General features: G+C 44.1%; 1 pseudogene across 1 annotated transcript; it reads left to right on the forward strand.

Annotated features, from left to right (window-relative positions):
- Nucleotides 1-2,346: 2,346 nt before the first annotated feature.
- LOC147904274 (uncharacterized) lies at nucleotides 2,347-25,434 on the forward strand (annotated as a pseudogene). The gene is made up of 5 exons (XR_015542133.1): nucleotides 2,347-2,367; nucleotides 2,485-2,535; nucleotides 22,322-22,579; nucleotides 23,983-24,846; nucleotides 24,940-25,434. The product of XR_015542133.1 is annotated as an uncharacterized LOC147904274 (transcript).

Below are 25,434 nucleotides of genomic sequence, written 5' to 3' on the forward strand. Positions count from 1 at the left end.
CTATTAGCTATATGAAATTGGACATGTAAGTAGAGACCAAACTAATCCTACATGACTCGATTCATGAAAGGTGCCATAGCTACCTCCTCATGTCGACCAACCTTGTTGGAGCTCGCAAAACATTGCGTCAATACACACACAGCCACAGAACTTGCAGGTCGGGTAAAGAGGGATGTCTTCTCTTTTCTAGTAGTTGGAGAGTTCATGGGATACATCTCATCCACATCCATTGCATGGAAGCCTAACATCACATAGCAACCCATGCACAAATGGACCAATCAACCTTTGTTCACTTGCATGGACCAATCAAACTTTGCTCACTTGCATGGACCAATCATCCTCGAATTGCCAGCTTCATAGCCACGACTTACTAAGGCAAGAACCTCTTCATGAGGCCAACCAAGAACAAGGTCTCCCCAACAAACCCCCCCTAGGCCAAAATGAGGAGAGTTATGCTGCCAGTCTATCTACAAAAAACTCAAGCCGAAATGGCACACTACAAGGTGCTTACACTCAAAGGAAAATGCCTACAAAAGGCCAATAGTGATGAACGTCTACAAAAGACCAACAGTAAAATCATAGGATCTGAGTTGAGGCAAAAATGCTACAACAAATGTCTAGGTTTTGCAACAAGAATGGTTAAGCCTTTGAAGGGGAACCCATATCGTGGAGACAGAAATTGTAAAGTTCATTCTATTCCCTCTCCTTATGTTGACATTTCACAGGCCGTGTGTTGTTAGCACTGCCTTCCAGGCAGCGCTATACTTACAGTTTTGTTAACAAGTAGTACAAGTACTTGTGAGCACTACCTTAGGTTCCGCCAAACACAAATGATTGTCAAGATGAATGGATGATTAATTTGCAACACTTGTGATGGAAGCCAACCATTGGAAAGTTGGAATGCTATAATGCAACCACTTGCAAATGCAAAGAGATTTGCAAACTGTGTGTGCGTGCTTGCATGTGTGTGTGCATGTGTGTGTGTGTGTGTGTGTGTGTGTGTGAGTGAGTGAGAGAGAAAAAGAGAGAGAGAGAGAGAGAGAGAGAGATCTTTTTTAAAAAAGTGTGGGTGAGTAGAGAGAGATCTAACCAAAATAGAAGGGGGCCACTTGGCAAGAAATGGTGTGGGACACGTTTTTAACAAAGATGTTAGTATAGCACTGCTTGTGGAAGATAGTGCTAAAAAGTGTCCCACACACTTTGTTGCCAAGTGGCCCCCTTCTATTTTGGTTCTCTTTCCTACAAACACACACACTTTCTTTTTTTAGGAACTCTCTCTCTCTCTCTCTCTCTCTCTCTCTCTCTCACACACACACACACACACACACACACACACACACACACACACACACACACACACACACACACACACACACACACACACACACACACATACACACACACACACACACACGCATGCACACACGCATGCATGCATGCATGCATGCACGCACACACTTTGCAAATCTCTTTGCATTTGTTTTAAGAACTCTCTCTCTCTCTCCCTCTCTCTTGCTCTCTCTCTCTCTCTTCACACACACACACACACATAGAGTTTGCAAATCTCTTTGCATTTGCAAGCGATTGCATCATCCATTCATCTTGACAATCGTTTGCATCTCACAGAACTTAAGGTAGTGCTCACGAGTATTTGTACTCACTAGTTAGTTTTTAGGGTGGTTTCATACCAGGCAATGGCCAAGGATGACACCACTGCATTGTCATTTAGTCTCAATCCCATGAAGTGTGCATTCACGGTCTACAGTGGCAGTTTGTTAGGGCATGTCATCAGTACCCAAGGCATTGCAATGGACCCTGACAAAGTGGTAGCCATCATGTAGGCACCAACACCAGCCAATCTGAAAGAATGCTTGCAATTTTTGGGCCAGATTAGATGGCATGGCAGACACCTACGATTTTTGGCATACATGGGAATACCGCTGAATGCACTGGCCCATGTGGAGCCCAGAGCTTTTGTATGGTCCGTAGAGTGTGAGAAAGCGTATCAGAAGCTTAAGTGCAACTTTCCCGGGCACCCATTTTGATCCCTCCGGATTGGGAAAATGCATTTCATGTGTTCATTGATGCCTTAGATCGTGTGGTAGGCAGTGTGCTGATGCAATAGGATGAGGCGAGCTGGTTCTGACTACTATACTATGCTAGTCCCAAAGTATTTGCAGTAGCAGAGTAGAACTACTTGGTGATGGAAAGAGAAGGCTTGGGTATGGTATTTTTCATAAAGAAGTTTCGACATTACCTTTTGGGACGCCGATTTGTGCTCCATGTCGACCATTGTGCATTGTTGTATTTGGTGAAGTAGCAGAACTTGATAGGTCGACTGCCACGATGGATGTTGCTCCTTCAAGAGTATGATTTTGAGGTGGTTCATCAACTAGGCTCACAACATGTAGTGGCAGACTTCATGTCTTGCCTAGAATGAGGGGAGCCTGCAACCGGTATTGAGGATGATTTTTGGATGTGTAGCTCAATGCTGTGGTTATGGTAGCCGTTGTTGTGGAAGCAACTAGGGAGAAGGTGAGTCAAGGGACCCTATGGTCATGGTATGATGAAATGGTTCACTTCATGATGTTCAAGAAGATGCCAGAATACTTAACCAAGAAAGCGGTTAGCACTGAGAAGTTGCGGATTCGAAGTGGTGGTTAGCTGTACGGCAGGCATTTGACAGATGTCCTGCTCCAATGCATGCTGCCACACGAATAGGAAGCCGTGCTCATGGAGGCACATTGTGGAGTGGTAGGGGGTCATTTTGCTAGAGCAATCATGGCCAAAAAGGTGCTACAAGTGGGGATGTGGTAGCCTACACTACAAAAAGATGGCCACTGATTCGCATTGTGGTGTGATCTATGTCAACAGTTGGGGCAACCTTCGAATCGGGACTACATGCAAATGCAACCAGTGCTCCCTTTGGGCCCATTCCAGAAGTGGGGATTGGACTTCATGGGTCCATTCAAGCCCACAGCCAGACGAACCCAAAATTGCTATGTGCTGGTGCTACAGATTATTGCACTAAGTGGGTAGAAGCTTGCGCATTGCGAGACAACACCACAGATCACTACATTATCTACACACCCATCTTTGATGGCAACACAAGAGCAGTTGTAAGTTTGGCTATCTGATCAAGTTGGTTAGAGATAGAGGAAACATTTTGTGGCTCAGGTGGTGAAGGAGATGATGACACTCTATATGGTGATTCACAAAAAATCGTCTTCTTACTACACACAAACAAATGGCCTGGTGGAGTCGTCCAACAAACAGTTCAAGCACATTACCACGTTGTTGGTGAATAGTCATTGCACGGATTGGGATGAGAAGCTACTCTCTGCAGTATGGGAGTACCACATGTCATTCAAAGTCGTCATAGGTCTGACACCCTTGAAATTGGCATTCCGGATGGAGGCTATCACGCCAGTATAATATGTCATTTCAAGCCTCCACATTGTGGTCGAAGACAGGCTATTGCTGCAAGAGTCAATGGAGTTCCGACTTGACGTACTAGAGGAGTTTGAGGAAGATAGGATGTAAAGTTACTACTTGACTCAGGTAGTTCAAGCATGAAGAAAGAGACAAGTGGACTTGGCGTCAAAGAAGAAGTTCTTTAAGAAGGGGCAGCTGGTTCTACTCTTCAACACAGCAGTTGCATGCCAGGGAAGCTGAAGATGAGGTGGTTCGGGCTCTTTTGGATCTTTGAGTATTTTCAACTGAGCTCAAAAGTATGTAAGGGATTACTTTAGATATAGTCTTCTTCTTCTTCATTCACATGATAACATATCAACTTTTAGTTTCCTTGAAGAATCCCTCAATGTCAACATATACAAACATGGATCTACAGACATTTAGGAAAATCTAGTTGCTAACATTTGGGAGAACTAACAAACGTCCAATAGGCCCTTGTTACTCTTCTAAGAAGCCTCCACCAAGGTTCCTAGGAGTAGACACTTGTCTCCCAAATGGCAAGCTTCCCAATAGCACTCCTTTTTGTAGCCCATTGGGCAATTACTCATTGTTGTATCTTTTTGAACAAAGAAATCTTGGTTTATTTGTACTATTATGTCTCTATTGGAGAGATATTTGAAGTAAAAAAAGATGATTTCTTATAACATCATATTTTTCTTTGAACTCAAAATAGTTTTAAGTCCAACTATATTTGTTGAATACTTGAAATATGTGCATGTATCTTAAAAGGTAGATCAAAATATATTTATTAAAAAATAGTATAGTTTTTGCCCAAACATCCATGCATGGATAAGTCTCAAAAGATAGCATTTTTCTTAAACATGCATCCTTGTACAATTTCCTATTTCAATTTTCAAAAGGCATGCTATGGTAAATCGACTCATGGACCTTAGAGGATAGGTAAACCAAATTTCTCTCTCCTGTAACTGCCTTCATGGGGAATTTGAGAGCTCAAACAATGTGCAAGTAGAAGAATATCATGGGATGGTCTTTAAGCAAGCAGTAGTGGTGGTTATCTTGCCTTTTATAGTACCATCGAGACACCACAATTGGCCCTACCTTATATGCATTACGGTAACCATCCCTAGTATACATGTATGCATTGTGGCAACCATCCCTAGTACACGTGTTAGTTTATCCTTCTTACTTGTATCTTTGACAATGTAAAACTTTGCATCTTCACTATTGCTTGCCTTAGCGTTAACAATAAAATTATCACTTATACTAAGAGCATTCCTCAAAGCATCATATCCACCTTCATAGATTGGGTCCAAATTGACATCGGACTCGTCATTGTCGATACATTCAAAAGGAATATGATTCACATGTGCCCACTTGTTGAAGTGAGATTTGTTGTTGTAGTGTCTCCAATGTTCATGCATACATGCATAGAAATAACATGATAACTGACTTATTCTCAATTTATTAGCATCATCCTTTGAAAAGCCACACACGCAATGCATTGACCAAGAGCCACGAAGCTTGTGGCATCCACATTGATTAGACCTATCCACATCCCTTAGCCAAGCTCCCAAAATATCATGTTCACATCTTGATCTACTGATGGGTATGTTGCATGTGCCCCAAGCTTTAATCTCGGCCTTAAGAACTTGACCACATTGCCAACACATTGAAAATTTCCCCATCCATCTTTAGGTGCTCATGTGTCAAGCACCCGTCAAGCACCTCTACACCACTATAGTTGACCATCATGCTCTCTTTCCCTATGACATGAGCCAAAGACGTTCCCAGATCATTTGTAGGTCTGTAAGGTTGCAGTATCAAAAAACAAAGTAGAAGGGCCTCACAAGCTTGCTGCAGTACCATCTGACCAAATTCAATCCATTTTAAGATTTACATCCTCATCCCTAAAGCAGTGATGGTGCAACTAAATAAGTGATGTCCAAAAAGTGTATCATGGTGCTTGTCATCAGAGACATAGAAGTGGGTCTCTTTAGGAATCTTGTTCTCCCCCTCAATCTCAATGTGTCGATATGTTATCTGGACAAGTATGGTGACTTGGTCAAAATACTAATGCATTGATTGTATCTCATTTTTCTCCTTAAAACTATAGTTTTCTAGACGATAACATCCTCATGGAAACTTCTCAAGCCTTCCTTGAATTGCTCAGATTGCTAGCTTTCCATATTGTTCTGTGGGATAAATTTTTCAAGATGCTTCATCCACGTTTTAAGCACATTGGACCCTTCACATCCTTGTATGTCAATATCTTCCCGATTTTCTTCTTCCCCTTATCATTCAAACCTACATCTACATTTTTAAGAAACTCTGATTTTAATCATGCAATCTCTGTTAGATAGCACACGTGGACAAGTAGTCATTTTTTTTGTGCCACACTTGTTGCAATCCCCTTTAAGGCACTTCAGATCATGGAAAATCCCATGACTAGTTTGGGACATAGAATGCTAACTACTATATAGCAGTGCATGTGATGCTAATAGGGGGGGCCCTGTTTGTGAAAAATAGTATTAGCCATTATTACTTGGCCAGCACTAGGACGTTTTTTCAAATTCTGAAATCCTGTGCTTCCACATGGCACAATATACACCCTTAGATTTTTCTAATTCTGAAAGCCCAAAAGCCCAAAAGCTTTTTTTTGCTGAAAGCCCAAAAGCTTTGCTTTGAAAGCTTTTGAAAAGCTGCATAAAAAGCCATGGCAAAACCTTTAAATATAGGCGAAACATTGTAATTTCAAGTGTGTTGCTGTTTCTTCATCATTCATCATCACCATCAGGTTTGCTTCTACTTCCTTACTTGCTGTTTCGTAGACAACCATTCCGCAGCGAATTGGGAATCTTGCTATAGAAATTTTTGATTTTGTAATTTTTTTCCACCTTCCCTCTTTGCTCGAATACCATTTCTCGTAGCAAGGCCACTGCCAGTTCGGGTCGTTCACATCCCCCATGCATTCTTGGGACTCAGCGTTCGTCTCGCTGCAGCAGAGGCACGATTAGTCTCTAAGTCGCTTTTGTGCGTTTGAAGCAAAGTATAAGACACAGAACTTGTGCAAAGATGAAACGTCTAGTCTTTACCTGAACGTGACCGCTCCAAAGTTCCCAAAGAAATTGTCCACCATGGCTAAACCTTCCAGTGAGTGGGAAAGGAGTGAGTGCTCACAACGACTGCCGCTACGAAATGAGTTTGCGGAGCTACGAATATATCGATGTGCAAGCGTGACTAGACGCTCAAGAGGAAGCTTCAAATCCGCATGCCAAACAAGAGCATTCCGCCCAAGGTCACGATCGCTGCCGCAACAACTCCGAATATGAGCTTTCGATTCTGATGGTGCGACACCCGATTCTCGGTGTCGCAGATTCGGTGCACATAAGTCTGCGAGACTTATGTATCCCAAAATTGCCACGACGATGCACTATATTATGTGACCCCCCTGAGATTCGGAACACTTTTGACGAGATTTTCCTCTGAGCAGGGAATGATATGCTGGAGAGATAGGGTTCACAACTAATAAACAGTGGGAATTTGCAACATGTGGGAGACGCAATGAGTAGCAGCAGAAGTTTTAGCAATAGTTAGTTCGTAGCACTATAGGGATGGAGAGGAGTTACGCGATGGAGAGGGATCTGTGGTCTTTAGGTAGTTAGTTTAACAAGCGTTCATTAGTTAGTTTACATGCTCACGATTGCTCCCGCTAAAAAGGCTAATGAGCACGGCAAGCTCCCAGAAGAATAACGCATGAAGAATTTGCTGGCAATGAAGAATAAGGCAAGAAATGGTTATAGGAGGAGATTGGAAAGCAGGAAGGAAGGGATAAGGAGAAGATGGCGAGATAGCTGCTGATAAGAAGGAACGCGAAAATGGTAGGTGCAGTTCAAGTATTGAAGACGATGAATAATGTAGCAGAAAAGAAGAACAAAGTAGAGACGTTGAGAATGAACCTTAGAGCATGGCCAGTCTCGATTCAATCTCAAGCAAGGTGACGATCTCAAGCACGGTGATAGACCTTGGCAGATAGAGAAGAACTAACTAAGGAGGCCACAACGATGCAAACACAAGCTGGGAGGTGATGGTTATTACTAAACAAGATGTCCATGCAAAAAGCAAAGGTCCTTAATTGTCCATGCAAAAAGCAAACCATGAAAAAGCAAAGGACAAGCTTGACCACTCCTTGAATTAGAGTGACACACACTTGAATTAGGATGACACGTGGCTCATCCGAGTCCAACAAGCTGATGGAGTATTTGATTGGATGAATTACAGCTCAAATTCAAAGCCAGAGTCATTACGAAAAGCTTCAATATCATGAATTACAGCTCAAATTCAAAGCCAGAGTCATCACGAAAAGCATAGAATTGTTAGATAGACAATCTCAATATTCCTGAGTGATCGAGTTTGAATGTGAATGCAGCAGAGGTTCAATATCCCTGTGGTGACGGTGTTTGAATCTGAATGAATGCTAGGGGCTAAGCGAAGATTGTTGCTGCTCTTACGAGATAAGGGAGAGTTGCGAACTAAGAAGAGAAGAGAAGAGACAGGGTTGAGAGTAGTGGCTGTGGGACGTAAGGCGAGGCTTGCAATTGTATGAAGCAAATGTGGAAACTATACGGGAGTTTGTACGAAAGCTCTTTGCAAGGAGCCTCCTTGAAACCTCCACACGTCAAAGCTTGCAATGAAATGTCATTCATGTATCGTGTTAAATCCAATCCTTTTGTATCCAACCCGTATATACCTGCAAGATGACGGATTGCATGTTAGGGACTCCACAACCAGACAGTCGCCTGGCTTTCTAGGCGAGATAGAGATCTGCAAAAGCTCACCTAGAATGTTTTTCGTGGTAGGATTTGAATGACCAATTGCACATATGCTAACAAACATATCCAGACATGCTGAACACGAGGAATGCATATTGACTAATCATGATTGTTTTTCAGATTCCAACACTCCAGCAAAGAAATAGGCCACTTGTCGTCGAGCTGTGGACGTCAGAAAGGATACTCCACGTAAGTACAATGTACGGTCATTTCAATTCTGAAATGTTTCTGCACCGTCTGTTGCTCTGGTCCGCATTAATGCGCTACACCTCCAACACTGGAGGTGACTATTCGAAACGGGGGGATGGCACGTTCCCCTATGATATATAATTTTTGGAGAGACATGTGCCGGCTCTCCACCATACATTACGTATGGTTTTTTTTTTTTTAACTCCTCATCTTGAGCACGCACACTTCTTCGCACATTCTGTTTCCGCAAGGGAACATTACATTTGCTTGGTTCGACCAACATACTAATCATGTCTGCAACACTTCTGTTTTCGAGATGTTTGCAGCCTCCAAACGAGTGTCTTCTCCTAAAGGTACGCACAACAAAATGTATTTGCTTGATTCAATTTATTTTATCAATTCTTTCACCTTCTAAAGATAGAGGTTCAGTCCATTTTGTTTTTCCTGTTGCGTTTAGACAAAACCACGTGAGTGAAATTGTAGCATGCTTGATTCAATTTATTTTATCAATTCTTTCACCTTCTAAAGATAGAGGTTCAGTCCATTTTGTTTTTCCTGTTGCGTTTAGACAAAACCACGTGAGTGAAATTGTAGCAAAGTTTCGGATGGTTTTTATTATTAATCCATGTAGGTGTTTAAACCCGAACATAAGACATCGATTCATGTCACGATGTAGAAATGACCACCGGAAACTCCTTCGAACATGACCATTCGTCAACGCTCAGAGCAGCCAGAGATCGAGCTATTCAAGTTGATATAACATCAAGAAAGATGTCCTTGAGGCCAGCTACGTCATCGTGGTTGACCATCGCAGATAGATACAAGCAATGGGTTAGTAATTGCACGGCTATTTTCTCTAGCCTTCAAATCTGCGGTGTCTGTGGCATAACCACGCTAGTGTCTGCAAACCAAAGGATCGTTTCTTCGCAAGGCATAGGGATCTCAAGCCACACCGCCGCACTCGGAAACATGATACTTTTGGATGCCTGCGAGAATATGGGCATGCAAGTGACTTACTGGAAATGCCAAAGCTGCACACGAGATGCCCAGCGGAGCAGATACATTGTGCGGTTGATGCCACAGTACTCTCGGCAGTTGCTTAAAACAAACCACCTCCACACGCAACTGCTAAGCATCATAGATGTATCCATTTCAGTTACCACGACTGCAAATGCGATTGCTCGTGGCACACTCGATCGAAGGTCACTTCTAGACAATCCTCTGATATCTTGGCGAAACGTCCCACTAAGCTCGGCTCAAGAAATCGTGACGAACGAGCTGTCAGGTGTGCTCGCATACAACATCGAGAACAATCCAATATTGCGCAAGTACAATTCTTTAGCAGAGCGTGCGGACATCAAGATGGGTATGTGCATCTTGAGTCCTCAAACCATTGCAGGTATCTTGGAACTACACGATGAGACAGCTCCCTTCGAGTTAATGTCAATAGCGGAATCTCAGCCTGAGCTCCTGCTTTTGCAAAACATGGTGGACCCCGCGAACCGTCGCGCCTTTGATGCAAGGGACAAGCATGAGTTTGCCTCCATACAGCTACGGGGTACAGAAATGCTTTCAGAGAGGGTCGCTTTATTCCACGTCGACGGAGTAGCAGCAGCTGGCAGTGCGTGCGTTGACATAACCATGGAGTCAGCAGTGTTCCCATTCCTGTTCCCTTTCGGACGGGGCTACTATGATGGCTGCATACAGTTCAGCAACTATGTGAAAATGAGAATATGCACCTTATTCTCTATCTACACGCTCTACAAGCCGTACCTGTTGATCATGTTCCAGTTAAAACAGGCAGTGATGATTGCCAATTCAAGCAACTCTACATGCTTGCAACGAGACATCGACCAATATAGGAAAGCCAACCCTGCCACGACCGATGAAGACGCAATGAGACACGTGCTTCGCTACAGCATGCCATCAACAATGCCGGGGTCCCCATCGTGGCATCGACGGCAACTGAAGGACCTCATAACGATGGTCGATGCTTGGGGCCTCCCAGATTTCTTTCTGACATTCACTGCAGACGAGGTCACCGATACACGGTGGCAAGAAATTAATGTGATCGAGAGCATCGCAACGCATTATAATGCGCAATTCACTTGGAAGGACTGTCCTGTTGAATGCGTGGCACTTTTCCACGCACGCTTCCACATGTTCATGCGCAAGCATTTGCTTTCATCCGACGGTCTGCTTGGCCGAATACAACACCATGTCGTTCGTTATGAGATACAAAACAGGGGCTCCCTACACGCCCATGTCATATTGTGGGTCCACCATGATGATTGTCGGCGAATTGCAAATGAGATTGCAGCTTACGTCCCCAGGGACGAGGCCCTGGATCCTCGAAACACAAGGCTGCGAGAACTAGTTCTCAGAAAGCAATCGCACGTATGCAGGAAAGCGTGCTATGTCGGACCGTCACACCACAGTTGCAAGCACGGCTTCCCTTTCGCAACACAGCCAGAATATGAACCCATCCTCGACCCTCTAACGCAACGTTGGTTGTATTACCGGCCGGGACATGCGCACCGAAACGTCGTCCCCTACCACCCTTCCGTGTTACTGTTGTGGGGTGCGCACATGAACATACAGCGGGTGACAAACTCTTCAATCTCTCACTACCTCCTCAAGTACGCGATGAAATCTGAACCAATGGGCAAACTGAACATCCGTTCAGAAGACGCCTCACGTTTGGGATTGCAACATCTCGACGAAGTAAAGCTGAAACTCATCGCCGCGAGCCTCCTATCAAAACCAACCTCTCCAACAGAGGCCGCGCTAAACTGCATGCAGATACCAATAATCACAAGGAGCGAGACCGTTCACTATGTCGACTCCTCGCCACCATCTCTAAGACAACGCATCGTCTCGCGAAACAACAACGTCACCCTGCACCCGGTCGACATATACTGCGGGAGACCGAGCGTCATCGAGGAGAGCACGTTCTACGATTACCATAGGCAATATGTGATACGAAAGCCCAAGGAAACGCAACGTGGAACGGTCGGTCTTGACCTCTTCGGCAACAGGATCGCAAAATGTGAGCGAGTAGTCAGATTCACTGACTACCACCCTGGACATCAACCAGAGGGGTACTTTTACAACGTGCTCTTGCGAAAACTCAGCTTCAGGAATGAAACGGAGCTCATATCACCTGCCAACACAGCTGGATCCTACTTTGTCGAATGCCAAATGCGCGGCCTCATATTGAGCAACGAGGACCTCGAGATGTATGTGACCGAATACACGCAAAGGAACTTGCTAGCGACTGACCACACGGACCAGTTGATCAATATGATATTGCAAAAGGTTGCGATCATCCGAGACTGCCCGATGGAAGCGCCTAACATCGACCAGCAAACCGTCGAAGGGCCAACACGCACGAGGATGTTGCAAAAAATGGCCGAGTTTCGCACCGTCGCCAATGCCGCATTGACAGTAGAACAACAAAGAGTCTTCGAAAGCTTGGCTTCAACAAGCTCGGGGCTACACGTTGTCTGTGGAACACCAGGTAGCGGCAAAAGCTTCTTGATACGATACTATGTTTCGCATCTGGTAGCGCAAAACAAAACGGCAATACTCTGTGCATCAACAGGGGCGGCTGCGATGCGGCTGAGCGGGATTGCAACCACTGTACACTACCAATTCAAGATCCCTGTGCGCAGCAGTCAATACCCACTGAACATCCATGAGACGGATGAACGACACCTCGCAATCAAGGAAGCCAACGCGATCATCATTGACGAGATGTCCATGCTAACAAGGATGACTTTCGATCTCGTGGTAAGACAAATCGTCAATGTCACGAATGGCACATTGCATGAGCCATTCAGACACAAAATGCTGATAATTTTTGGAGACCTGGCACAATTACCGCCAGTCTGCAAACACCGCGAGGATCTCTGCGAGCCGTGCCACATCACGTCCTCTGCGCACTGGCCTGCAGCGAAAATGTACCACATGCAATTCTCGGTGCGACATGCACGAGACATGCCGTTCTTGGCATTCTTGCATACCATAAGACTCAGGACGCCCACAACTGACGAGATTTCCGACTGTTTGGGACAGTGCATTGTCGACAAGGAAGGTGCATGCCACTTCATCGATGCCGAAACAACCATCATTTGCACACACAGAGTCGATGTCGCTACCTTCAACGATGAGCTTGTGGAGAAATTCAACACTCCCGAGACGATTGTGCATGTTCAAATACACAGTAACGCCGCGAGCGAACCAGCTCTCAAAGAATGGTTGGAGGACAAAAGCTTCAACGAGATAGGAAAAATTTGCGTGGGGGCGAAGGCAATGATAACGGAAAACATCGACCTCGCAATAGGTGCCGCAAATGGAGCAATGTGCAAAATCAAGAGCATCAATGCAACTAGCAGGGGGGAAATCAACGGTATCACTATCGTCGTGGACACAACAGCGGCCGTGCTCACATTACGACGCTCGAAGCATCAGCGAAAGGCAATAAATGGAAAATGGTTCCACAAGTCCACATTTCCACTGACCCTAGCATACGCTATCACGGGACACAAATCCCAAGGCGCAACCATATCCAACAAAGCGCTGCTCATATTCCGAGGAGTGTTTGCCCCTGGCCTGGCATACGTGATGTTGTCCAGAGTGACTGAGAGAACGAGGCTGCGCATACTACATTGCCCACATCCAGACATATTTAGACCAATTCCACGAGAGTTCTCACAGCCGACAACACAACCACGCGCATAAAGGTATTCACTACCAGAGATTGAAAAAGGCAGAGGCAAGTCATGAATATGTTGCGTCAAACATGCGTGCAAGGAAAATGGTTTTAATATCTTGTCTGTTGTCAAGAACAGGTGCAGAGAATCATAAAGCTCGGGACATTGCAGCATAAGACATGGACGCAGACAAGGTAAATTCCACCAGCGTGAAAGAATCTTTTTTTCTTGAAGATTTAAAAAGACGGCTCATTTGAAAAGACGGTGTAATAAGTCGTGCCTGCAAGCAGCTATTTGCGCTATACAAAAGCAACGCGAAGGCAACAAAACCTCCACCAGCAAAGAGGAGGTTCTTCCTAACCACAAAGCAATTCCGGCTAGCAAACAATGCAGGAGAACGTCCGGGAGCTTACATCAATGGCTTCAACACGTATGCAGAACTACGCGACTTCATTGACAACTGCAATAGGCGTTTGCCAGCTAAAAGAGAGCCGGGAGGCTTGAGATTCGCAAATGGTGCGTAATGCTTCCGAAAATTTAAAAAAAACACAACAATTGAGAAAAAGAATTAACGAGTTGCAAGAACAACAAAACTCATCATCGATTGCACTTCTCCTGCAGGACTCCTCAAAGATATCCTTGTCGAGCTTGACATTGAGTTCGATGAGACCGATAGGATGATGGAAAGTTTGGAGGGGCAGAAGCTACTAGACACGAAGACGAAAGGGATCACAGCGTATACGTGCGAGCTGCTGCATTACGGGTACAACGTATCCTTGGAGTTGCTGAGGGACACAACGCGCGATCAAGCAACGGCTATACTCGAACAATTCATGGAACAATTTGGAGGGACGCACGACGCGACGCACCCGGTGACGACAATGGAGAAGCTAACGTATATTTTCGACAGGGACTTATACGAGGAGCGTTTCGGTATTGGAAACGGTCCTTTCACGGCAACAGAGAAAAACCAGGGCAAGTAAATAAATGCATTCTATTATGGACGTCAAATGAAAAAAAAAGACCGAAAACCTCGATGACTAACGTAATTGTCAATGTTTACGCAGGTACGACATTGAAAGACGCGAGCCTCGAGATGAAGGAGGAGCCTCCATTGAAGCGCCCGCGCAAGGGAATCGCGCGAGCCTCGTCGTCTACTGCATCACGTGCAAGCCCCCAACAACAGAAAGTACATAGGGAGCACGACGGACCTGCCGCAGAGGATCAAACAGCACAATAAAAAACCACCGGCGAAAATGAAAGAGGACTTGCAACGTTACAAACCCTTTGAAGAAAATTTCGAAATCAAAGTTTTGGAAACAACAGACACTGTAGACAAAGCACGAACTTTAGAGCAGTACTACATAAGGAGCCACAACACAGTAGGTCCATTAGGTTACAACACGCTCGAGGGCCATCCGGCCAGAGCGCGGAAGTACTATTTCCTAAAGCGTAGGAACATAATTTGACCCAAAAAATAAACATTTGTGCCTTCGAAAAAAGGGATCCAATGAAGTTGCAAATGGTCTTGGAACTTTTGTCGTACATGCAATGCAGCTTTGGGTTTGGATTTTTCCTGTCACACTTGCATGCTTCTGGCTCAATTTCGTTTAGATTTATTATTTATACATTTCTGAAATACATCTCCTCGTCGTTCGCTCGAAGTGGAATGACAATAGATTTGCTTACAATGCAAAGAATAGGAATTTGTCTTTCTCCGAAAAGAAAAACTACGTTTTACTGTCGACATGAACAACATCTCTAAAAAAGGTTGCATGCAATTGAACATCAATCTTCTGCATCATTTCTGACAACGTGACTCATGTGAACCTCAACAAGATAGCAAAAGAGAGAAGTATTCATCAAGAGCCCAGCTGGACAAGCACTCTAGTTAAAAGATGAGGGGTAAAGATGGGTGGGAAAAATTAAGAGCCAGGTTGCAAATTAAGGTTTCACCACGTGTCCTGCTTCGAGATGTTTCTGCACTGCCTCGCAAAGGTATAGTAGGGCGAGCTAGCCGCATGCTATGGCAAGCATGTGACGCACGGAGCAGGGGAGAAGTATGGGAGATTGATTCCAAGTGCTTGGAAGGATGTTGCGGGGGTATTCAAACACAAAGGCTGGGAGATTGATTTCGAGTGCAGAGATGAAAGGAAAGAAGGAAGCTTTGGGACGCCATAGCCAGGAAGGAAGCAAGCTGGAGAGAGAGATCAATAGCTAGGCAGGTTGTTGCTTTGACAGAGATGGCAGTGGCCTGTGATGCCATAGCCAGGAAGGAAGCAAGCTGGAGAGAGAGATCAATAGCTAGGCAGATTGTTGCTTTGACAGAGATGGCAGCGGCCTGTGATGCCATAGCCAGGAAGGAAGCAAGCTGGAGAGAGAGATCAATAGCTAGGCAGATTGTTGCTTTGACAGAGATGGCAGCGGCCATAGCCAGGAAGGAAGCAAGCTGGAGAGAGAGATCAATAGCTAGGCAGATCACTGCTTTGACAGAGATGGCAGCGGCATCCTCACCAGCCCTGCTGCTCGTTTATTTCCTCCCTGCCCTTGACACCTCTCCTTTCTCCCTCTGTAATTGTAAGGACAAACGGCTGAGCACAAAATGTTATGGCGATGACGGGATTGTGAATTGAAACACAAAACTTAGTCTTGCAGGTCATGCATAGCCCCTGGCTGATTTTGAAGGTGATTTAACCATTCGTGCTTGGTGGAGCTTTCTTGCTGGCCGACTGCTGGCTCGGAAGCTTGAGACAGGTGGTGGCTATTTTGTGGAGCTTCTTCCATTGCTGGGTGGACTGTAGAACAATGCATTGATTCAATGCGGATGTAGGGGAGGGGGCAAAGGGGGTGATCGGCAACGAGCAGAGCGGGCCCAGGTCAGATTTGGATGAGTGCAATGGGCGGAGAGATATACAGGGCGGCGAGCGGGAGAGGGAGGGAGGATTAATTAAATTAATACAAATAAGGTTAGGCTACCAATTAATTTTTTCCAATGAATCCTCCAAATTCTTGGAGTTTTGGAGATCAAATGCATTTGTCCACTGCAAAAGCAATTGAAACACAAAATTGCAAACCTGGTGGAACAAATCCCATGGAAATCGGATGCTAGAATGTGTGGATAATGAATTTCAGAATTTAGAATACCCATTAGTTGCAATTTAGGTATGCTTCATAGATAGTAGTGCTATTTCATGGCATAGCATTGCTATGTGCTCCTATAACAAAGAAATGCTAGTTGAGTGCAAAGTCATAGTATATGACTGCTATCCTATACAAGGTGGTGCTAGTATTGCAGGTACGCTTCATAGATAGTAGTGTTATTTCATGGCATAGTAGTGATATGTGATCCTATAACGTTGGTAATTGCCCCAAATCAATGCTAGCTGATGCATAGTAGTGTGGTCATAGTATAGTGCTGCTATCATATACAAAGCGATAGATATAAATGTATGTTCACTATATGATATAATAGCTATACTATGCTATGTACTACTATGTAGTTTGTCTTCTACTTGCTACCTACTATCCGCTATATATGGATTGCTATGTAGCACATAGAAGTGCAATTTCTCTCCTATGTGCTACTTGCTATATGATGTATGGACTGCTATGCAGCATATAGTAGTGCACTTTTCTTTTGTCTGCTATCTGTATATGGAATACTATGTAGTGCATAGCAGTAGAGTTTGTCTACTACTTGCTATCTGCTACCTACTATATGGACTACTATGTAGCACATAGTAGTGCAGTTTGCGACTACGTGCAGTCTGGCATTATTTCCGCTGCGTGTACCCTCTGTTGGGTCATTTCTAACAGGTCCAAATCAATGTGGCCTTGTGGGAAGCATTAAAGTAGATCTAAATCAGCAAAGCGATGTCTAACAAAATGTGAATGCTAATTAACTCTTCATTGAGATAAGGATGTATTAACTTGAGAATACACTAACTTGGAACACATGCCACCAAATTTGATTCAGCACCAGATTCCCCTCATTCCAGATGCAAATTCCATCTGACAACAAAGGTATTGAAGGAACCCCAACTATGCCAAGTTGTCTACAGACTATACAATGAAAGACCCATTCCCAATACCATTCACAAATACAATCTTAGACAAAGTGGTGAGGCACAACATGTATTCATTCATGGACAGATACAATGGGTACAATCAAATCATGTTGGTTGAAGAAGATTAAAACAAGATGGCTTTCCTCACCAAATGGGGAGCATTCTCAAGTAAAATGATGGCATTCCACTTGAAAAATTCACTAGTCATGGTGGGAACTTCTAAAAGAACATTTAATTTAATAAGCTCCTTGCAAAATTCTTGGATGGTTTCTCTATTTACAGTACAAAACACAGACATTTGGAATGTCTTTAAAAGGTATACTACAAGCATCGAGAGCCATGAATCTTCTCAACCCCTACAAGTGTGTGTTCTGTGTGCTCTCAAGAATGGTGTTGGAGCACACAATCTCTGACGACGGCACTATAATAAAAAAATAAAAAAATAATGGCGTATAGAAGATAAAGGACTCGAACAATGTCAAGTAAGTGTCCTTATTTGTGCCTCTCCTTAATTTCTATAGGCAATTCATCAAGAATTTCACGAGTGTAGTTGAACACCTTCATCAACTCACAAGGCATGATACAAAGTCTGAGGGGAACAAATTTTGAGTATTGCAACAAGAGATGACTGTAGAAGCCCTTATCCTCAGGTTGCTAGAACAAAACTTGATCTTCCATGTGTATGTGGATAAATCCGAGTTGGTGATTGGGTCCATTTTGGCTCAGGAGAATGGGAACTTTGATTTAGGTATCTACTACATGACTTAGGTATCTACCACATGACGGGAACTTTGACTTCCCTATCTACTACATGAGCCAACTATTCTCAATGATGAAGATGAATTACTCAACCACCAAAAGGAAAGCCCTAGGGATGGTATAAAGTGCTTAAAATGTTTGGCACTAGCTTTTAGGCAACACATTTTCTTCTATGTGGAAAACGAGGTTTATCAACAAGTCATTCATGAAGCCATGATCAATCAAATGGATGCTACTTCTGTAGGAGTTCAACTTCAATATCATCCACAAATCCAGTTTGTCTCAATATGGCCTGACTCCTTGTTCCACACCAAGGACAAGAAACCTAGCAACAAAGGGCTCGATGTTAGTCTCTCTGATTATCACCTACTCATAGTGTTGGATGTATGAAGATGAGCATGAAGAGATTATGAAATATATCTTAATGGCAACCTTCCCAAATGATGCAACCACAAATGAATGGCAAAGGATTGCGCTCAAATCTTGAAAGCACACAGTGATCAATGGCTACTTATAATCCAAACAAGGGGGTGACGTGGCTCTCTACTACTGATGCATCTTTCTACACAAGAGAGCAATCATCACGGATGAAGCCCATCAAGGTGTGGACTATTCCAATTTCTCCACTGAAGTCACCATTAGAAAATTCCTAAGTACAGGTCTATGGTGGAGCACTATCCACATAGATGTTGGAGTACACTACAAGAATTGTGATGCATGTCAATGCTTGATGTTGGTATTATAATTGAACTCTTCCTATATTTCAAACAACTCATAATTATATGAAAGACCAGACTACAGTATTGTAAGAGAACATATTTCAACTCACATAAAATGACAAAGTAGAAAGAGAAAGTTGCTCATGAGGCAAAACAGTCGAAATCTTCGCTAGAATCCTATTAGCTATATGAAATTGGACATGTAAGTAGAGACCAAACTAATCCTACAATACACACATAGCCACAGAACTTGCAGGTCAGGTAAAGAGGGATATCACTTCTCTTTTCTAGTAGTTGGAGAGTTCATGGGATACATCTCATCCACATCCATTGCATGGAAGCCTAACATCACATAGCAACCCATGCACGAATGGACCAATCAACCTTTGTTCACTTGCATGGACCAATCAAACTTTGCTCACTTGCATGGACCAATCATCCTCGAATTGCCAGCTTCATAGCCACGACTTACTAAGGCAAGAACCTCTTCATGAGGCCAACCAAGAAGAAGGTCTCCCCAACAAACCCCCCCCAGGCCAAAATGAGGAGAGTTATGCTGCCAGTCTAACTACAAAAAACTCAAGCCAAAATGGCACACTACAAGGTGCTTACACTTAAAGGAAAATGCCTACAAAAGGCCAATAGTGATGAACGTCTACAAAAGACCAACAGTAAAATCACAGGATGTGAGTTGAGGCGAAAATGCTACAACAAATGTCTAGTTTTTGCAACCAGAATGGTTAAGCCTTTGAAGGGGAACCCATATCGTGGAGACAAAAATTGTAAAGTTCAGTCTATTCCCTCTCCTTATGCTAACATTTCACAGGCCGTGTGTTGTTAGCACTGCCTTCCAGGCAGCGCTATACTTACAGTTTTGTTAACAAGTAGTACAAGTACTTGTGAGCACTACCTTAGGTTCCGCCAAACACAAATGATTGTCAAGATGAATGGATGATTAATTTGCAACACTTGTGATGGAAGCCAACCATTAGAAAGTTGGAATGCTATAATGCAACCAGTTGCAAATGCAAAGAGATTTGCAAACTGTGTGTGCGTGCTTGCGTGTGTGTGTGTGAGTGCGCGCGCGCGTGTGTGTGTGAGTGAGTGAGAGAGAGAAAGAGAGAGAGAGAGAGAGAGAGTTCTTTTTTAAAAAAGTGTGGGTGAGTAGAGAGAGATCTAACCAAAATAGAAGGGGGCCACTTGGCAAGAAATGGTGTGGGACACGTTTTTAACAAAGATGTTAGTATAGCACTGCTTGTGGAAGATAGTGCTAAAAAGTGTCCCACACACTTTGTTGCCAAGTGGCCCCCTTCTATTTTGGTTCTCTCTCCTACAAACACACACACTCAGTCACACACTTTCTTTTTTTAGGAACTCTCTCTCTCTCTCTCTCTCACACACACACACACACACATGCACGCACACACACGCGCATGCATGCATGATGCACACACTTTGCAAATCTCTTTGCATTTGTTTTAAGAACTCTCTCTCTCTCTCCCTCTCTCTCGCTCTCTCTCTCTCTCTCTTCACACACTCACACACACACACAGTTTGCAAATCTCTTTGCATTTGCAAGCGATTGCATCATCCATTCATCTTGACAATCGTTTGCATCTCATAGAACTTAAGGTAGTGCTCACAAGTATTTGTACTCACTGGTTAGTTTTTAGGGTGGTTTCACACCAGGCAATGGCCAAGGATGACACTACTGCGTTGGATGAGTTGTCGCACTATAATTTGAGGGAGGGGACGTTCGACGATAGGAAGCTTTGTCCGGCACCATCCCCCCACCCAAGCATCACCCAAGCCCACCTAGCTTGCCTTCCACAAATCACAACGTTTCGCAGGCGTGCAATCTTCCAATACCAATTTCTACAAACTCTATGGCATTTATGATAGCTTTGTGTCCACTTTGGTGTGAACACTACGAGGCGGTGGCCAAGCCCCTACATTTCGTTTGGTCGTGCATGGACCAATCATCCTCGAACTGCCAGCTTCATATGTCCCAATGGATAGTTGCCACGACTTACTAAGGCAAGAACCTCTTCATGAGGCCAACCAAGAACAAGGTCTCCCCAACAAACCCCCCCTTTGCCAAAATGAGGAGAGTTATGCTGCTAGTCTATCTACAAAAGACTCAAGCTGAAATGGCACACTACAAAGTGCTTACACTCAAAGGAAAATGCCTACAAAAGGCCAACAGTGATGAACGTCTACAAAAGACCAATAGTAAAATCACAGGATCCGAGTTGAGGCAAAAATGCTACAATAGATGTCCACCTTTTGCGACCAGAATGGTTAAGTCTTTGAAGGGGAACCCATATCTTGGAGAGAGAAATTATAAAGTTCAGTCTCCATCAATAATGTCTCATCCAAGAGAGCATAGCACTATCAATGTATCAAATGCAATGTGTCAAAGTTGTCCCTCAGCATAAAATAGCATCTATGTGCTAAACGTCCATCAATAAAGCATCCCATAAGGCAATTTGGGCCTATCAGCACATCCAACAAGGATCGAAGTGCATCCAAATGGCCTATAAGGCATCCACTGCAACCTAATGCAAACCACGAATGAGCACAGAATGGCTCAGACTGCAACCAGAGGTGATGAATTTGCATAAGGTATGTCCCAAAAATCACTGCCTCAAGGAATTGGCCAATACTACAATGCAAGTCTGAGGTGCCTCAGAAAACGAACGTCACTGCATATCTAGACTCAGCAAGACAATCTGCAACTCTCTCTCTTATGCCCTTATCTACCACATGGCAATCAATGAGAAGGTCTTGGAAACTTTGAGAAATTTCTTGCAAAGAGACAACAAAAAAACACAGAGAATCACAATTTGCTCGATTCTTCACGAGGCAAGCAGCTTTGCAGACAGATGTTTCAGGCAGTCTCAGATCCAACGGGACAGATAGCTATACAGATGGAGGCCCCAAATGTTGTCATCCCACTCACATAAGAAATGACAAAATGAAGACGTCAGAGTAGACTGAGCTTCACCACACCGTCAATAAGTTCACGGAGTCAGAAGTAGCTTCACAGGTAGAAGTTTTGGACCGATCTAGATCCATCGGGAGTGTCAAAACTACAAATGGTGGCCTGGATATGGAGATCCAACACATGAAATCCATGCAAGAACAAATTTTGTCACTTTTTCACTTAAAACTTGGATGACAGAGGGAAAAAAAAATGTACTCAAAGTATTCTACAACTTTTCTTTTGATCTCAGGTCGAGATTTAGCTTCTAGCAAAGGATATCTTTGTCACAAGACTCTGAGGTCTAAAATAGATTGTCTTTTGCAGCTTCCTCGTGAGTTGGTGATGGCCTTATCTTCAAGCTCTGATACTAGTTGAGAGATCTCAACAATGGAAGAGGAATGGAAAATGATGAGAAGAGGAGAGCACACAACAGAGTTTATATGTTTGAGTATATGGACATGTGTATAACTGGGGTTATCTAGGCACATGGGACTTTAACCCCACAACCGCAGCCGTAAATGGAACCAATGAAAGACATGCTAATTGTGGATATGGACATGAGGATGTTCTGGAGCAAGATTGGGAGCTTGAGGAGCACATGATGCACGTGACATGAGTGCAGGAAGAAGATGCATTGAAGATGATGCTCTTAGGGGCAGATGGGAGTTCCAAGCCAGTTAAGATCAACACGCTCCAAGAGGAGGAATTCAAAACGGAGTTGGTGGCATTGTTGACAAAGTTTGCGGATGTATTTGCTTGGGATTACTCTGATATGCGGGGGTTGGACCCAAGGTTCTACGAGCACCATGTGAATCTGAAGAAGGATGCCATGCCAACTAAAATGCACCGGTACCATATGAATCCGCATGTGGCAAAGCAGGTAAAGACCGAATTGGAGTGGCTCCTACAGGTAGGGTTCATTGCTCCCATTGAGAATCCAAAGTGTATTTCTCCAATCGTGATCATGCCGAAGAAGAACAAAAAGTAGTGGATCTGTGTCAACTACTGGAAACTCAATGGAGCTACTATACCAGATCCATTTTCGCTCCCGTATATGGATTCAATGCTTGATGAGGTGGCGTAGCATGAAGTCTACTCCTTCCTTGATGGATACAGTGGTTACAACTAGATTCGGATGGCACCGGAAGATCATCCAAAGACTGTGTTCATTACTACATGGGTGGTGTATGTCTACACAGTAATTTGGTTTGGATTGCGGAACGTACCATCCACCTTCCAGCATGCCATGCAAGAAATCTTCAGTGAGTACTTGAAGGACTTCATGTGAATCTTTTTAAATGATCTCAGTGTGTTCAGCACCAAGGAAAACCACTTGAAACACTTGTGGATCTATTTCCAATGCTACTGGGAGGTGTCATTTAGTCTCAATCCCATGAAGTGTGCATTCACGGTCTACAATGGCAGTTTGTTAGGGCATGTCATCAGTACCCAGGGCATTGCAATGGACCCTGACAAAGTGGCAGCCATCATGTAGGCGCCAGCACCAGCCAATCTGAAAGAATGCTTGCAATTTTTGGGCCAGATTAGATGGCATGGCAGACACCTGCGATTTTTGGCATGCATGGCAATACCGCTGAATGCACTGGCCCATGTGGAGCCCAGAGCTTTTGTATGGTCTGTAGAGTGTGAGAAAGCGTATCAGAAGCTTAAGTGCAACTTTCCCGGGCACCCATTTTGATCCCTCCGGATTGGAAAAATACATTTCATGTGTTCATTGATGCCTTAGATCGTGTGGTAGGCAGTGTGCTGATGCAATAGGATGAGGTGAGCTAGTTCCGACTACTATACTATGCTAGTCCCAAAGTATCTGCAGTAGCAGAGTATAACTACTTGGTGACGGAAAGAGAAGGCTTGGGTATGGTATTTTTCATAAAGAAGTTTCGACATTACCTTTTGGGACGTCGATTTGTGCTCCATGTCGACCATTGTGCGCTGTTGTATTTGGTGAAGTAGCAGAACTTGATAGGTCGGCTGGCACAATGGATGCTACTCCTTCAAGAGTATGATTTTGAGGTGGTTCATCGACTAGGCTCACAACATGTAGTGGAAAAGGAAACCTTGAAACAGTGAAGTTGAACCCTTGTCCTCCCCTACCATTGCCTCTTCTACCCCTGCCTCTCCCTCCTGCGATCTCATTTCCCTGGTCAATCCTTCGTGAGCTTTGAGGGGTGGAGTTGAAGAGTGAAGTATTGCCCATGAAGCCCGAAGTCTTGCCCACCGTTCTACTGCCACCATGAACCCCATGCCAGCAATCTCCATCAGAATACCCAGAGAAGTGGTGTAAAGGGCATACTTAAGACTAATGAGGCGAGATCTCTAAATGGCCTGGCCGATGCTTGTCCTTCTTTTGTGTCTTATATCACCCTCACTAGCATCAAATGCAGAAGGTCGCAGGGAATAGAGCAGCAGGCACTGACACAGGAGGACTTTGCCACACAAGCGCTGACAGAGGGTACATTCGTTCTGTCCATGGAGGCCACCTTGCATGACAACAAAGCATCTTGTGTCTATCAACATCAATCGTCTTCACAAACACATGGAGGGCTAAAGGCTGCACTCTTCAGTATATTTCAACCAGTGTATGTACATGCTGCGTTTCATCTTCCCCTTGATTCCGTTTGTATTTGGGATGTTGTCAGAGAAGATATTACTAGAATGGGATCGGAGCCAGAAAGTTCTATCAAAGATTTGGAGCAAGGGATTAGCTTTCTCAGGAAATTCTTTTCAGAACTAGTGGTTACTCAGGTTAAACAAAACTGGCAGCTTCTCAAAGAATCTTTTCTAGGTATTCAATACTCATGGGCTGGAGGCAAAGTGGGAGTGGCTACAACCATATTGGAGGATCTTATGGAGCTTCACTTCTTTCAAGAAGGCCCTTTACACCACTTCTCTGGGTATTCTGATGGAGATTGCTGGCATAGGGTTCATGGTGGCAGTAGAATGGTGGGCAAGACTTCAGGCTTCATGGGCAATACTTCACGCTTCAACTCCACCCCTCAAAGCTCACGAAGGATTGACCAGGGAAATGAGATCGCAGGAGGGAGAGGCAGGGGCAGAAGAGGCAATGGTAGGGGAGGACAAGGGTTCAACTTCACTATTTCAGGGTTTCCTTTTCAGATCATGCAGGTCATTGATGTTCACCTTCCTCCATTTCTCACGCCAGAGAGAGGACAAGGGTTCAACTTCACTATTTCAGGGTTTCCTTTTCAGATCATGCAGGTCATTGATGTTCACCTTCCTCCATTTCTCACGCCAGAGAAAGGTGCTCCTCGACGAGGTTACAGCATCAAAGCTAGGTCTCAGTTATTTGCTGCTCACCCTTATGTTGTGAAACCTAGGATAGCCCAATGAATTCTATTCTAAGGCAGCTTTCTATGTGACAAATTCCTTGAGGCAAGCCTTTGAACACCCGCTTCACACACATCCAACACATCCGATTGTTGATCCAATTTTTGTCCTTGTGTTTGAAGTAGATGTACAAATTCTACATGGAGAGAAGCCTCCCTTTCATGGAGTAAAACCATTCACATGGAAATGGTTTGAAAGCCACGATCATGCTGCTTGGGTGGAGTTTTGTGCAAAAAACTTTTATAGGCCTGAGGATGTAGAAGAAGATGAAGAGTACAACATTGTAATTGGACCCATTTGTTTGACCAACAAACTGTATTCAGATCCAGCAAATTCCAAGCTGAATATTGTTTAACATGGAGGCGT

Source organism: Dipteris shenzhenensis, chromosome 2 (assembly GCF_047967505.1).
Source record: "Dipteris shenzhenensis isolate YYH24624 ecotype China chromosome 2, Dip_SZ_1.0, whole genome shotgun sequence".
Taxonomy (NCBI): domain Eukaryota; kingdom Viridiplantae; phylum Streptophyta; class Polypodiopsida; order Gleicheniales; family Dipteridaceae; genus Dipteris; species Dipteris shenzhenensis.